This window comes from Rutidosis leptorrhynchoides, chromosome 6 (assembly GCF_046630445.1).
Source record: "Rutidosis leptorrhynchoides isolate AG116_Rl617_1_P2 chromosome 6, CSIRO_AGI_Rlap_v1, whole genome shotgun sequence".
NCBI classification, from domain to species: domain Eukaryota; kingdom Viridiplantae; phylum Streptophyta; class Magnoliopsida; order Asterales; family Asteraceae; genus Rutidosis; species Rutidosis leptorrhynchoides.
In genome coordinates, this window is record NC_092338.1 from 358,292,091 (window position 1) to 358,306,361 (window position 14,271).

The following is a 14,271-nucleotide window of genomic DNA, read 5'->3' on the forward strand; positions in this document are numbered from 1 at the left end:
GCAACAATTATACATACACATATAACCTATCTATTTGCAATCACGCCCACCAAATACCTCATACAAACTTGTAACTCAAATAGCATGTCATCATACTCATAATGCTAACAATTCGTACACGATCAACGACTCCACATTAGCATATACTCAACACAATATATATAATATGCTAAACAATAAACAACAACACAATATGGTTAACCATAAACGCTATGGTGCTACCGGCTCATGGTTCACACCATACGTAATGCTATGACGCTACCGGCTCCTTGGTTCACGCCACTACACATTTGAGTCATACTCTTTTATAGTGCTACCGGCTCCTTGGTTCACACTTTGGCGCTACCGGCTCGTGGTTCACACCTAATTTTATAGTGGTACCGGCTCGTGGTTCACACTTTAGTGTTACCGGCTCGTGGTTCACACTTTGATGCTACCTGCTCGTGGTGCTCGCATCAACCTAAATACCAAGATGTTACCGGCTCGTGGTTCACATCATGACACTCGTCACATACATGTTATGGTACTACCTGCTCGTTGGTTCATACCATAACATTCACAAATAAATACGCCATATACATATATGTTAATTATTCCACTCACCTTATCGCTTCGGTGATGATTAAACACTCCGCAAGCTTCAAAGTAAAGTACCTATTACATTAGATACACAATCAACATACAAACTAGTTGGACTAGACACCAATACTTAAATATTGTGCATTTAATGACCCAATTGCATTAAATGACCCATTAGCACAAAAACCACCCATCCAAAGTCAAGACTTATCATTAATCACTAAAAGCTAGTGAGTAAAGTCCAATTACACCAACTAATATAAATTTAGGGTATTTTTATACCCATCTTACCCAACTAGGTCAACCATTACCTATTTGACCCATTTAAAGTCAAGACCCACAAATTGGTCAAACTCGAACCCCACTAACAAATCTTTCACTAACACATAAGTGTGTTAGTGATTCAACAACACAATTAACCCTTAAACTTCAAACCACATGACTAAACCCTAGATTACAAACTTTAGGGTTTCCATGCATCAACTTTACCCAAAATCGCCCATTTAACCCTAAAATGGGTCTTACAAGCTTTATATGAACAAACCCTAGCTATAACTCAAATTGAACTTGAAACTCAGAGTTAGAACTTACCACTATCACCAAAACGTAGCTAGAGATGTAGGGAACAACTTTAAAACTTGGACTTAGGCAAGATTTGGTCTCCTTTTTCCTCAAAATGAGCTCTCTCACTCTAAAACTCTAATTCTCTCTCTAGAATTTAATTGTGTAGGTGAAAGAGTGATAAATGTGATAAGGATAAGCCTTGAGTCAGTTTTTATGATCTCAAACCGTCTACCAAGTGAAAAGACCAAAACACCCTCAAACTACCCCACTAAAAACGGGTCAAAATAGTCTGTCTAGCGACAATGTCGCGTTTCATGACAAGGTGTCGCGTTTCGCGATGCCAAAATGCGATAAAGTCCACCCAAATGCGACAAGTTGGTCAGGAGAGGGGGTTTTCAGGCCATCGCATTTCAACCCATTCCATCGCGTTCCGCGATGAACCAAATCGCGATAAACCTCATCAAAACGCAACAGTTTACCAGATGCACCCCTAACTCAAATCTTAAATCATTTAACAACACACGCGACCAAGTTTATACATTCTAAAAGGTCAAATACGTACCTTTGGACTTCGTAAGGCGTTCCATACGATGTAACTAGAAAAATGGGTGTTACACTTATGGTCAGGCATAAGTGTGAGCTGTCACACTTGTAAATCTACTCACACTTGTGGTCAGTCACAAGTGTGAGCTGTCACACTTGTGGGAGTTCAAGAACACCCAAAAAACCCCATTTCGAGTTTTAGCACCCACATCATGATTTTTGCAAGTTCTAACTACAAAACCACTTTCAAAACCTCATATAAACTATATAGAAATTATTTTTAACATCCATCAAGCATTTCTAACACAATTAGATCAAGAATCAGTCAGAATGTGACGACCCGGAAATTTCCGACCAAATTTAAACTTGATCTCTAATTGATTTCGACACGATAAGCAAAGTCTGTAATGTTGAAGTCTTAAAAACTTTGAACTGTGTTCATGTATACATTTGACCTTTGAACTAATTATATGGATTCAGTGAACCTTTGACTATTACCGACGATTCACGAACTATGGGTTGCAATTAAATATATATAGTTACATAAATGTAGGTATATATAATAAATAATAATAAATAAGTAAAATAATATACAAGATAAAAATGTTGTTGAAATGAATACATATATGAATAAGATTTCCATATAACTGATAATTCTATGTATATTGTAATGTAATAAAATGTATAAATAATAAATATAAAAAATATATTATTACATGATTAGTAAATATTACATAAATAATAAACTGTAATATTATTATATTAAATTTAATTACAAGTTAAAACATAAATATTATATTAATAATATTATTATTACTTTCATTATAACTATTAATATTGACATTAATATTTGTACTATTATTTTTGATATAAAATATGTATAAATATATGAAATTTAATATGTACAAGTAATATTAATATTACTATAGAAACATGTAACTTATTATATCTTCAGTATTATTACTAAACCATTAAAATTATTAATATTATCATTTAAATTATCAAAAATCATTATTATCATATACTAATATAATAATAATTATTATTATTATCATAAAAATAATACAACTTATTAATATTATTAATAACAATATCATTATGAACATTATTATAACTATTAGTGTTATTATTCTTAAAAAATTTTATTATTAGGATAATTATTATTAATAGATTTATTATTATGTTATTATTATTAATAAAATTCAGTATTATTATTATTTATTATTAATAGAATTATTATTATTAAAATAAATTTTTATATAAATCATGAATAAAGTTGGATTCAGTTTAACGTCCTTATCATCTCTAAAACTTTTGTTCCTGATTGTAGAGTTGTCGACTCAGTCACAGACACAAACAAAATTCGTTTGAGATCAATATCAATTAACAGTATGAGTTTGCTACAAATTGCTTTCAAGTCTTTATTTTATTTTATTTTTACCTGCTCCAATTATTCTGTCAATTCACAATCTGATATAAATCAAACGAATTCTCATAAGTTGTTAACAATATCAGTCGACTTCTTACCCTCTATATCAATTACAACAATCTTAAAAATATTTTTAAACGAAAAAATTGGAAACTGGACGCCAACCTCTGTTCATGATAATTTGAGTCAAAATTCGAATTCGAGTCTCATTTAAAAATCTGTAAATGCAAAGCTGTTATAAATCCTTCATTCAAACTTTTTGCAAAGTTTCAAATGTCAATTTATCGTATCGAATTCGAATTCGTGAGTCAAAGTTTATTTTAAAAAAGTCAACATTTGTTCTTTAATCGAATTCGAATTTTCTGTTATGTTTCATATTAAATTGAGGATTGGGAAAGTTTCTAGGAGTGATTTAACACACAATTCATGTTGTAATTTCTTTCTATAACGTTCTCAAGGTCAAAATCAATATTGAAGTTTAACTTGTTCTTCGTGGTCACGGTTCTGCTGCTAACCTGTATATATATATTTTTTTATTTTATCTGTTGTCTATTACTTAATGTATCACAAAAAGTTGTTTTAAATTGTTAAGTAAGTCCTAAATCAAGATTTAAATTAATTGTTAAGATTGAATGATCCTGGTCGACTAGTGACTGAAGAAGAAGATGAACACTATAATACGGGTTATATTTAAATCAATGTGGTAAATTCCAGAAAGACAGATATGGAAGAGTGGTTTGGGGTGTTAGCAGGTTAGCGTGTGGTCTCGGGTTCGAGCCGGGCGGTGGCGTTAATTTTTGTAAAGCTATATTTGAAGGTAGTCTATTTTTATTTATTTATTATTATTATTATTATCATTATTATTAATATGATTATTATTGTTATGATTATTATTGTTATTGTTATTAATATTAGTATTATAATTATTATTGTTATTACTATTAATAATATAAGTAGTAATTATCAAATATTAGTATTTTTAGGTATTAGTAATATTATGATTATTATTATTATTATTATCATATTACTATTATGTAACATCATTAAGTATTATTAATATTATTATTAGTTTTATTAATATCAATATAAGTATTATTATGGTTAGGATTATTATTATTATTGTTATTATAAAAATAATACAAACTATTATTATGATTAATATTAGTATTAGTATCATTGTAGACTTATTATTATTATTATTATTATTATTATTATTATTATTATTATTATTATTATTATTATTATTAACAAAAGCATTATTATTAAGATTATCATTAGTAATAAGATTGTTATAATAATAATTATTATTAAATATTATGTATTAATATCAAAATTATTAATTTCATTATCATTATTATTAAACTTTCCATTTTATTAAAAACTACTGTTATTATCATTATTATAAGATTTATTAACAAAACTATCATTTAGATTATTATTAATAAAATCATTAATATTATTATCATTATTATTAACACTAGTATTATCATTATCATTATTTATCTCATTCTGTACCTCGAGTATAATCAACATCTCATTCTGTACCTCGAGTATAATCATCGTTCTACATGACGTTCTACATCATTTATCTTCGTTCGACATGGCGATTTTGTAATCTCTAATATTTTAGAGATCATATATTCTATTCTAACGGTAAATCAAAAGAGTTTAATATCATATTAACTCATTAAATCCATGATTACATCTGAAGAAAATATATATGTATATATGTTTTCATAAAGATTGTAATTAAAAATTCTTTTGTACAAACTGTTAATGGTGAAAATATTTTAACGGGTAGGTAATACCCGAGGAATATTTAGATTTCACATTAATAAGTTACACTGTACATTCTTCGAATCTGATTCAACAGTCATTTACTATCCTACTTACATCCACAAGATATACGAATTCGTTCATCACAGAATAACCATTTTCATTCAATTTCATATTTGGATTTGGACCTATCAGAATATAACAAGTGGCATAATGAAGAAAACATTGGACAAAAATAAAATTTCTTAGAAACAAAAGAATTAACTATGAGAAATTTTGTTAAGAATCCACGCTAACAAAATCTTAGCTAACTGTTAATTCCCTATTACATTATCGCAATTTATTTATCGCAATTTATTATCATAATTTTTATTCTCGCAATTTTATTTATCGTCATTTAATTTCTGTTATCTATTTTACGCACTTTAAATATCGGGACACGTATACAAGGTTTTGACATATCATATCGATGCATCTATATATATTATTTGGAATAACCTTAGACACTCTATATGCAGTAATGCGAGAGTTAGCTATACAGGGTTGAGGTTGATTCTACAATAATATATATACTTTGAGTTGTGATCGAGTCTGAGACATGTACACGGGTCACGATACGTATTAATTAATTTGAATATTATATATTAAACTATATATGAATTATTAGACTGTTACTGTGGACTATCGACTGTGGACTAATAACATTGGACAATTAAAATGAATTAAAATATTGATTATAACATATGAAACTAAACATTTCTTCAAGTTTGCCACTTGATCTCATCTTAAACCTCCTTTGTATCTTGACGATTACAATCTGCGTTCAAACCTTTCATGATTCTTGAAAACACCTCAATCGAAAGGATGAACCAACCGCACTTTACCTACGGAAGAAAAGATTGATGCATATAGTTATGCACCTGAAAAAATCTTGAAAACTGAGTAAACATTTAACACGTAGCTGTGTTAATTCCTTTAACGTTGTTATTACCGAAAATAGCTTTGCAATCTCTTTCCAAATTAGCAAATTTTGTCACAGCTCCAGTAAGTCAACTTCGATTTTCATTTGGATTAGCCTTATTATAGCCTTGATATATAAGTCTGCCTTTCGTCATCGTTGTCGGGGAACCTTTTATATTCCGCCACATTAGCAGTAAATTTACCAGCAACTTCATTACTTATTGGCTTAAGTCGCTCCGAAGAATCATTATATTTGTTCATTAAAACCCTATCATATACCCATCCGCACCTTGTAACGAGAGTTGCCATACCAATGACCAGAAATCAGCAATCCGTATTTTGAATCTCGCAGTGTTTCTACATCAACCGATATATATAACATTTACCTCTTAGAATTATGATTTTCCATTCTGAAAAGCACCCAGTATACGAATCAATACTCGAAATGCTGAAAAAGTTGAATGAAACAACAAAAACGTAAACAGTCAAAAGTTTGACGATAAAGAATAGTATGTTGGCAAGCTCAGAAATGTTGGAACTGGAAAACGGATTGATCTAACCATGAAGGAGTCTCTGAACAAATCACAAGGACTAAACTTGTACATTAAGAATTCTGATGATTCTGTTTCTGATGAAACCTTTAGCGAATACCTTGCTTCTGACTCCAAACTCTTGCGGACAAATTTTCTTCACCATCATTCGATAATAGAAATTCCAAGATATCATCGTATCTTTCATTATAAATATCCTCCATATTTCTGAAGATATTTTTATAACTATTCTTATCTGAAATCATTAATCTCTTTGTGCTATCAGTGTTACATCATATAGAAACTGTTAGTTTCTATATTCTGTAAACTTTTGAGCTTAAAATATGAACGTTGTTGAAGTAATGTTGGGAACTAATGCATAGTTAATATAATATAATGACACTTGATCAACGTGATTATATTACAGTAAGTCATGCTAAGTTTCTAAATGGAACATGATGATTTACAGATTATAACGTCATCATGTGCCATGTTACACGATTCTTACATTCTATCTAATCACTAAACATATCAAGAACATATATTCTTGATAGTTCTATCTTTCGTGATTCTGGTAATTTAACCGATCAAGATCGTGCTATTACAATTTCTCTCTTAGAACATTAGTCATGTTCATTCGAAACTCCATACCTACAAATTCTGAATCATTAGTCGTTTGACTTAAAGTCGAGAAGAGAAAACAAAAGTTGAATTGCGGAAGAAAGAATAGAAGGCGTGAGCTATGAAAATAAGGAAATGAAGAGGGTGAATTTATAGCGAAATATCCGACAGAGAAATCAAAACAGATTATCACATTTAAACAAAGGAGATTCTAATTTCCTTAATTACCGAAGAATCAAATCTTATTATGAAGATTTTCTCCAATTCCCTTGAATTCCGGAAATCAATCACGTCTACGTCAAAAGATATGACAAGACTTTATTTTCTCATTTCGTTCTTTTGTGATAGCTTCACTCGTACTCTTTGCATAGATGAATCGTTTTATCTATATTAATTAGTAATGATAAAACCCTAACTATCAACTCATAATCATCAAGAGAACTTTCTTATTGTTAGCCATGATAATCGATAAATATGATATAATTAATAAATTGATTAAATATTAAAGATTCAATATATGATAATCGGTAAATATGATATAATTAATAAATGGTATTACATTAAATTACAATTTTGACTATAGTTGACATATTAATATTATTATCATTGTTATTATTGATAATATTAATGTAAATATTTGTATTAGTAATATTATTACTTCTATTCTAAAGCATATATATATTTATAAAATCCGATATGTATAAGTTATTATTATTAATGTTATTATCCTTAATAATATTAATATTATTATAACTAGTAATATTGTTAGTATCATTAATAAGATTATTATTATCATTATTATTAATTAAGTTATGAAATTTATCATTTATTATATAATTTATAGTCTTTCATCAATAATATTATTAATTATAGGTGATATTAGTAATACTAATATAACTATTAAGTATAAAATTTTTGAATTATATATATATATATATATATATATATATATATATATATATATATAAATATATTAGTAGATATAGAAAATCAGTTATATATATAAATACTTATATATAAAAATTCAGTTATATATTTATATATAAAAGAAATAGATATAACAGATAAAAATATATTATGCTTCCTATTTCCTATCACGATTTGGTTGTTGAGGATTTTCGATTCTGTCTCTAATTTGTTATCTGTCCCAATCCAATCCAGTACAGCAATCGATTTCAATTACAGTGAATTACAAATTCAGTTTGAGGTCACTGTCTTCTTTTATTTATTTATTTTGTTTGTTTGTTCTTATTTTCTTCTTTTCTGTATAATGATTCTATAGACGTAAATTGATATAAAGCAAGTAAATTATCCACTCCCATTATCAGTTATACACTCTCTTCACCTTCATTAATCGATAAAAAAAAAGAAGAAAATTTCAAAGCAGAACCCGTCAGGTACCCTGTTCTTCATTTTATTTTAACCATATTTTGATTTCGAGCGAATTTTCAAAATCTAACAATGCAATCATGTTAGGAATCACATACTCAAACTTCCTGTAAAGTTTCAAGTCTTTCTAACGAATTTAAATTGCGAAGTCAAAGTTTTGGGTTTTTGAAAGTCAACTAATGTTCTTGAATCAAATTTGAGTTATTTATTACAATTCAAGTTAAATTGATGATTTGGAAAGTTTATACGAAGTGTTTGGAGCCTATTTCATGTTGGGATCATAATCTATAACGGCTCACAAATCAAAATCACTAAATTTTTTTTTTAAAGAACCGTAAGGCAGCAGCTGGGTTCTTTATCTATATATTTTTTTTCGTTTCAATTAATTCAAGGGTTGGTTGATATAGATTAGTTATATATTATTGGAAATTCCTAAAACTAATTTGAAAGTGGTTAGTAATTGGGTTTGAACTCGAGTTGAATCGTTTGGGTCTATGGAAGGAGATGAACACAGAAATATTCAGGTTATAGTTTATTCAGAAAGGTTATATAACAGAAATGTAGTAATGGTTCAATGGTTTGGAAATGTGTCGGGTTTCGAGAGGTCGCGGGTTCGAGTCCCGTCTGAGGCGTTTATTTTTAGAAAAACCTTGAGGTAGTTTCTTGTTCTTTTAAAAATCATTATTATTATTGTTATTTTTATGTTATTAATATTACTGATTACTATTATTATTATTATTTGTTATTATTGTTAGTATTATTATTATTATTAGTGTTATTACTTATGATAAACTTTATTATTATTAATCATTGTTATTATTATTAAAATTACAATTATTATCATTATTAGTAATATCACTAAATATTATTATTATAATTATAGTTATTATTGATTTTATAAGACTACTACTAATATAAGTATTACTATTATTAATATGATTAGGATTAGGATTATTATTATTGTTATTATAAAAACCATACAAATTATTATTATTTTTCACTAATATTAGTATTAATATCATTTTTGTAGTTATTAGTTTTACTATTACTATTATTAACATAAGTATTGATTTTAACGAATATAGTTATTATTGTTAGTATTATCAATCTTATTAACATTAAAATTATTATGAAAATAAAAGTTTTAAAGATATTATTAAGGTTATAAGTATGTACTAATCATATTAACAATTTTATATAAATATTCATAAATAACAAATTAAGTATTTTAATATATTACAAATCAGATATATATATTAATATAACTATATAGATATTAATCATTTTGAATATATATACACAAATTATATATATAATATATAAATTAAGATATAATAAATAAAGTTGTTCGATTACGATTATGTGTGTTAATAAATATACAAATGATATAGGTTCGTGAATCCGAGGCCAACCCTGCATTGTTCAGTTTTGTCATATGTATTTTTACTACAAAATACAGTATGGTGAGTTCATTTGATTCCCTTTTACTCTTTACATTTTTAGGACTGAGAATACATGCGCTACTTTTACAACTGCTTTATTAAATGCTTTTGAAATACATTTTGAATTGCGAATACATGAAATGCTTTTATAAATGTTTGATGAGATAGACACAAGCAAAACAGTCCTCGAATGAATAATGTGGACGTGATAATTGCCACCATTGAATTATGTGGACGTGATAATTGCCACAATTGATATGAATATTTTTCCCCTGATTATTATTGCTTGGTAACCTAAGAATTAGGGAACATCACTAATTTTGAGAATTAGTGCATGCCTAATTGACGCGAATCCTAAAGGTAGCTACCGGGTTTAACACCCCCACCCAGAATGTTCACTAGACGGAAGGGCTAGTGAGCGTGGTGTTTAGTACTTCGAAGTTTATATGATTATTATACAGACGAGATGTTCTATTTTGGGGATATTATTATGCGCATTATATGTTAAGGTCGGTTACTAAGCCAAGCTATGAAAGCAATGAAAAGTGAATGTTATGTATCGAGAGAATGATTTTATACACAGGTTACGTGTATGTTATTTTTGTGCACAAGATATGTGTACGGTTACTAAGATTTATGAAAGATGATTTCGTACACAAGAAATGTGTACTTATTTAAAAGATATCGCATGTACATTACAGGTGGGTATAGGATTCAGGCCCATTTGTACCATGCAGGATTTAAATCTTGTGGTCTATCAAAATGATGAATTTTATTGTTTTATGATAAACCTATGAACTCACCAACCTTTTGATTGACACTTGAAAGCATGTTTATTCTCAGGTATGAAAGAAATATTTCGCTGTGCATTTGCTCATATTAGAGATATTACTTGGAGTCATTCATGACATATTTCAAAAGACGTTGCATTCGAGTCGGCGAGTTCATCAAGATTATTATTAAGTCAATTATAGTTGAGGTATTATGAAATAGTATGCTTGCCGTCAACTTTCGATGTAAAGAAAGTTTGTCTTTTAAAAACGAATGCAATGTTTGTAAAATGTATCATATAGAGGTCAATTACCTCGCGATGTAATCAACTATTGTGAATCGTTTATATTGTATATGAACGGGGCATTTCAGTTGGTGTCAGAGCGGTGGTCTTAGCGAACCAGGTCTTGCATTAGTGTGTCTAACTGATAGTTGTTTAGATGCATTAGTGGGTCTGGACTTCGACCGTGTCTGCATGTCAAAAGTTTTGCTTATCATTTATTGTCGAAAATTATTTGCTTATCATCCTTAAAGTCTAGACATGTCTTACTGCCTCTATTGCATAGACAGTGTATAGATAAATTCATATCTTAGCGTATCTGTTATTGTTACCTTTGCCTGACAGCTTCCGTAGATTCCTCCGTAACTTATGGGATTTTAGTATTATATATGCATATGTAAATTATGTATTGCAGGGTACTAATCTACATCCTATAATCTATTTTTTATCGAAAATCCTTCATCTGATCGTACGAGATGAATCCCTCAACCAGTTCGAATTCCTCGGATTCCGACAGCTATTCTAATATGGAGTTTCGCCTGAGCTCCAAAAGCAGTGTCACCAGAATGAATCAGCCAATCAGCCATCCCCAATTCATCTGATGGGTTCGTAGCCTACTTAACATTGGAGGCAAGAAGAAGGTGATCCCTTCCATCCACTATATTGTCCTCTTGGCATAGAACCTGAAGCACTTACCGGCGAACCTGTCCGTAATACCATTTTCTCGCTCATTTCCAGAGTATCTCGTCATGATTATATTCTATCCACAATTCTAAACCTTATTCATCCGCTCGTTCCGACCGACAATCATCCCCAATGGAAGAAGTCAACCAACTTCGGGCTCGAATAATCAATCTGGAAAACGTGGTGCAAAACCTACCAGCTTCAGGAAAAGCACCGGTAACACCAGTACCATCAACAACAACATCTGCAGCACAAACCTCAACATCGCATTCTGTACCTCGAGTATAATCACCGTTCTACAGGACGTGCTACATCATTTAGCTTTGTTCGACATGGCAATTTTGTAATCTCTAATATTTTAGAGATTATATATTCTGTTCTAACGGTAAATCAAAAGAGCTTAATATCATACTAACTCATTAAATCCATGATTACATCTGAAGAAAATATATATGTATATATGTTTTCATAAAGATTGTAATTAAAAATTCTTTTGTACAAACTGTTAATGGTGAAAATATTTTAACGGGTAGGTAATACCCGAGGAATATTTAGATTTCACATTAATAAGTTACACTGTACATTCTTCGAATCTGATTCAACAGTCATTTACTATCCTACTTACATCCACAAGATATACGAATCCGTTCACCACAAAATAACCATTTTCATTCAATTTCATATTTGGATTTTGACCTATCAGAATCCAACAAGTGGCATAATGAAGAAAACATTGGACAAAAAATAAAATTTCTTAGAAATAAAAGAATTAACTATGAGAAATTTTGTTAAGAATCTACGCTAACAAAATCCTAGCTAACTGTTCCTAGCTAACTGTTAATTCCCTATTACATTATCGCAATTTATTTATCGCAATTTTTATTCTCGCAATTTTATTTATCGTCATTTAATTTATGTTATTTATTTTACGCACTTTAAATATTGGGACACGTATACAAGGTTTTGACATATCATATCGACGCATCTATATATATTATTTAGAATAACCATAGACACTCTATATGCAGTAATGCGAGAGTTAGCTATACAGGGTTGAGGTTGATTCTACAATAATATATATTCTTTGAGTTGTGATCGAGTTTGAGACATGTACACGGGTCACGATAAGTATTAATTAATTCGAATATTATATATTAAACTATATATGAATTATTGGACCGTTACTGTGGACTATCGACTGTGGACTAATAACATTGGACAATTAAAATGAATTAAAATATTGATTATAACATATGAAACTAAACATTTCTTCAAGTTTTCCACTTGATCTCATCTTAAACCTCCTTTGTATCTTGACGATTACAATCTGCGTTCAAACCTTTCATGATTCTTGAAAACACCTCAATCGAAAGGATGAACCAACCGCACTTTACCTACGGAAGAAAAGATTGATGCATATAGTTATGCACCTGAAAAACTCTCGAAAACTGCGTAAACGTTTAACACGTAGCTGTGTTAATTCCTTTAACGTTGTTATTACCGAAAATAACTTTGCAATCTCTTTCCAAATTAGCAAATTTTGTCACAGCTCCAGTAAGTCAACTTCGACTTTCATTCGGATTAGCCTTATTATAGCCTTGATATATAAGTCTGCCTTTCGTCATCGTTGTTGAGGAACCTTTTATATTCCGCCACATTAGCAGTAAACTTACCAGCAACTTCAATACTTATTGGCTTAAGTCGCTCCGAAGAATCATTATATTTGTTCATTAAAACCCTATCATATACCCATCCGCACCTTGTAACGAGAGTTGCCATACCAATTACCAGAAATCAGCAATCCGTATTTTGAATCTCGCAGCGTTTCTACATCAACCGATATATATAAAATTTACCTCTTAGAATTATGATTTTCCATTCTGAAAAGCACCCAGTCTACGAATCAATACTCGAAATGCTGAAAAAGTTGAATGAAACAACAAAAACATAAATGACCTTAACAGTCAAAAGTTTAACGATAAAGAATAGCATGTTGGCAAGCTCAGAAATGTTGGAACTGGAAAACGGATTGAGCTAACTACGAAGGAGTCTCTGAACAAATCACAAGGACTAAACTTGTACATTAAGAATCCTGATGATTCTGTTTCTGATGAAATCTTTAGCGAATACCTTGCTTCTGACTCCAAACTCTTGCGGAAAAATTTTCTTCACCATCCTTCGATTTTAGAAATTTCAAGATATCATTGTATCTTTCATTATAAATATCCTTCATATTTCTGAAGATATTTTTATAACTATTCTTATCTAAAATCATTAATCTCTTCGTGCTATCAGTGTTACATCATATAGAAACTGTTAGTTTCTATATTATGTAAACTTTCGAGCTTAAAATATGAATGTTATTGAAGTAATGTTGGGAACTGATGCATAGTTAGTATAATATAATGACACTTGATCAACGTGATTATATTACAGTAAGTCATGCTGAGTTTCTAAATGGAACATGATGATTCACAGATTATAACATCATCATGTGCCATGTTACACGACTCTTACATTCTATCTAATCACTAAACATATCAAGAACATATATTCTTGATAGTTCTATCTTTCGTGATTCTGGTAATTTAACCGATCAAGATCGTGCTATTAAAATTTCTCTCTTAAACATTAGTCATGTTCATTCGAAACTCCATACCTACAAATTCTGAATCATTAGTCGTTTGACTTAAAGTCGAGAAG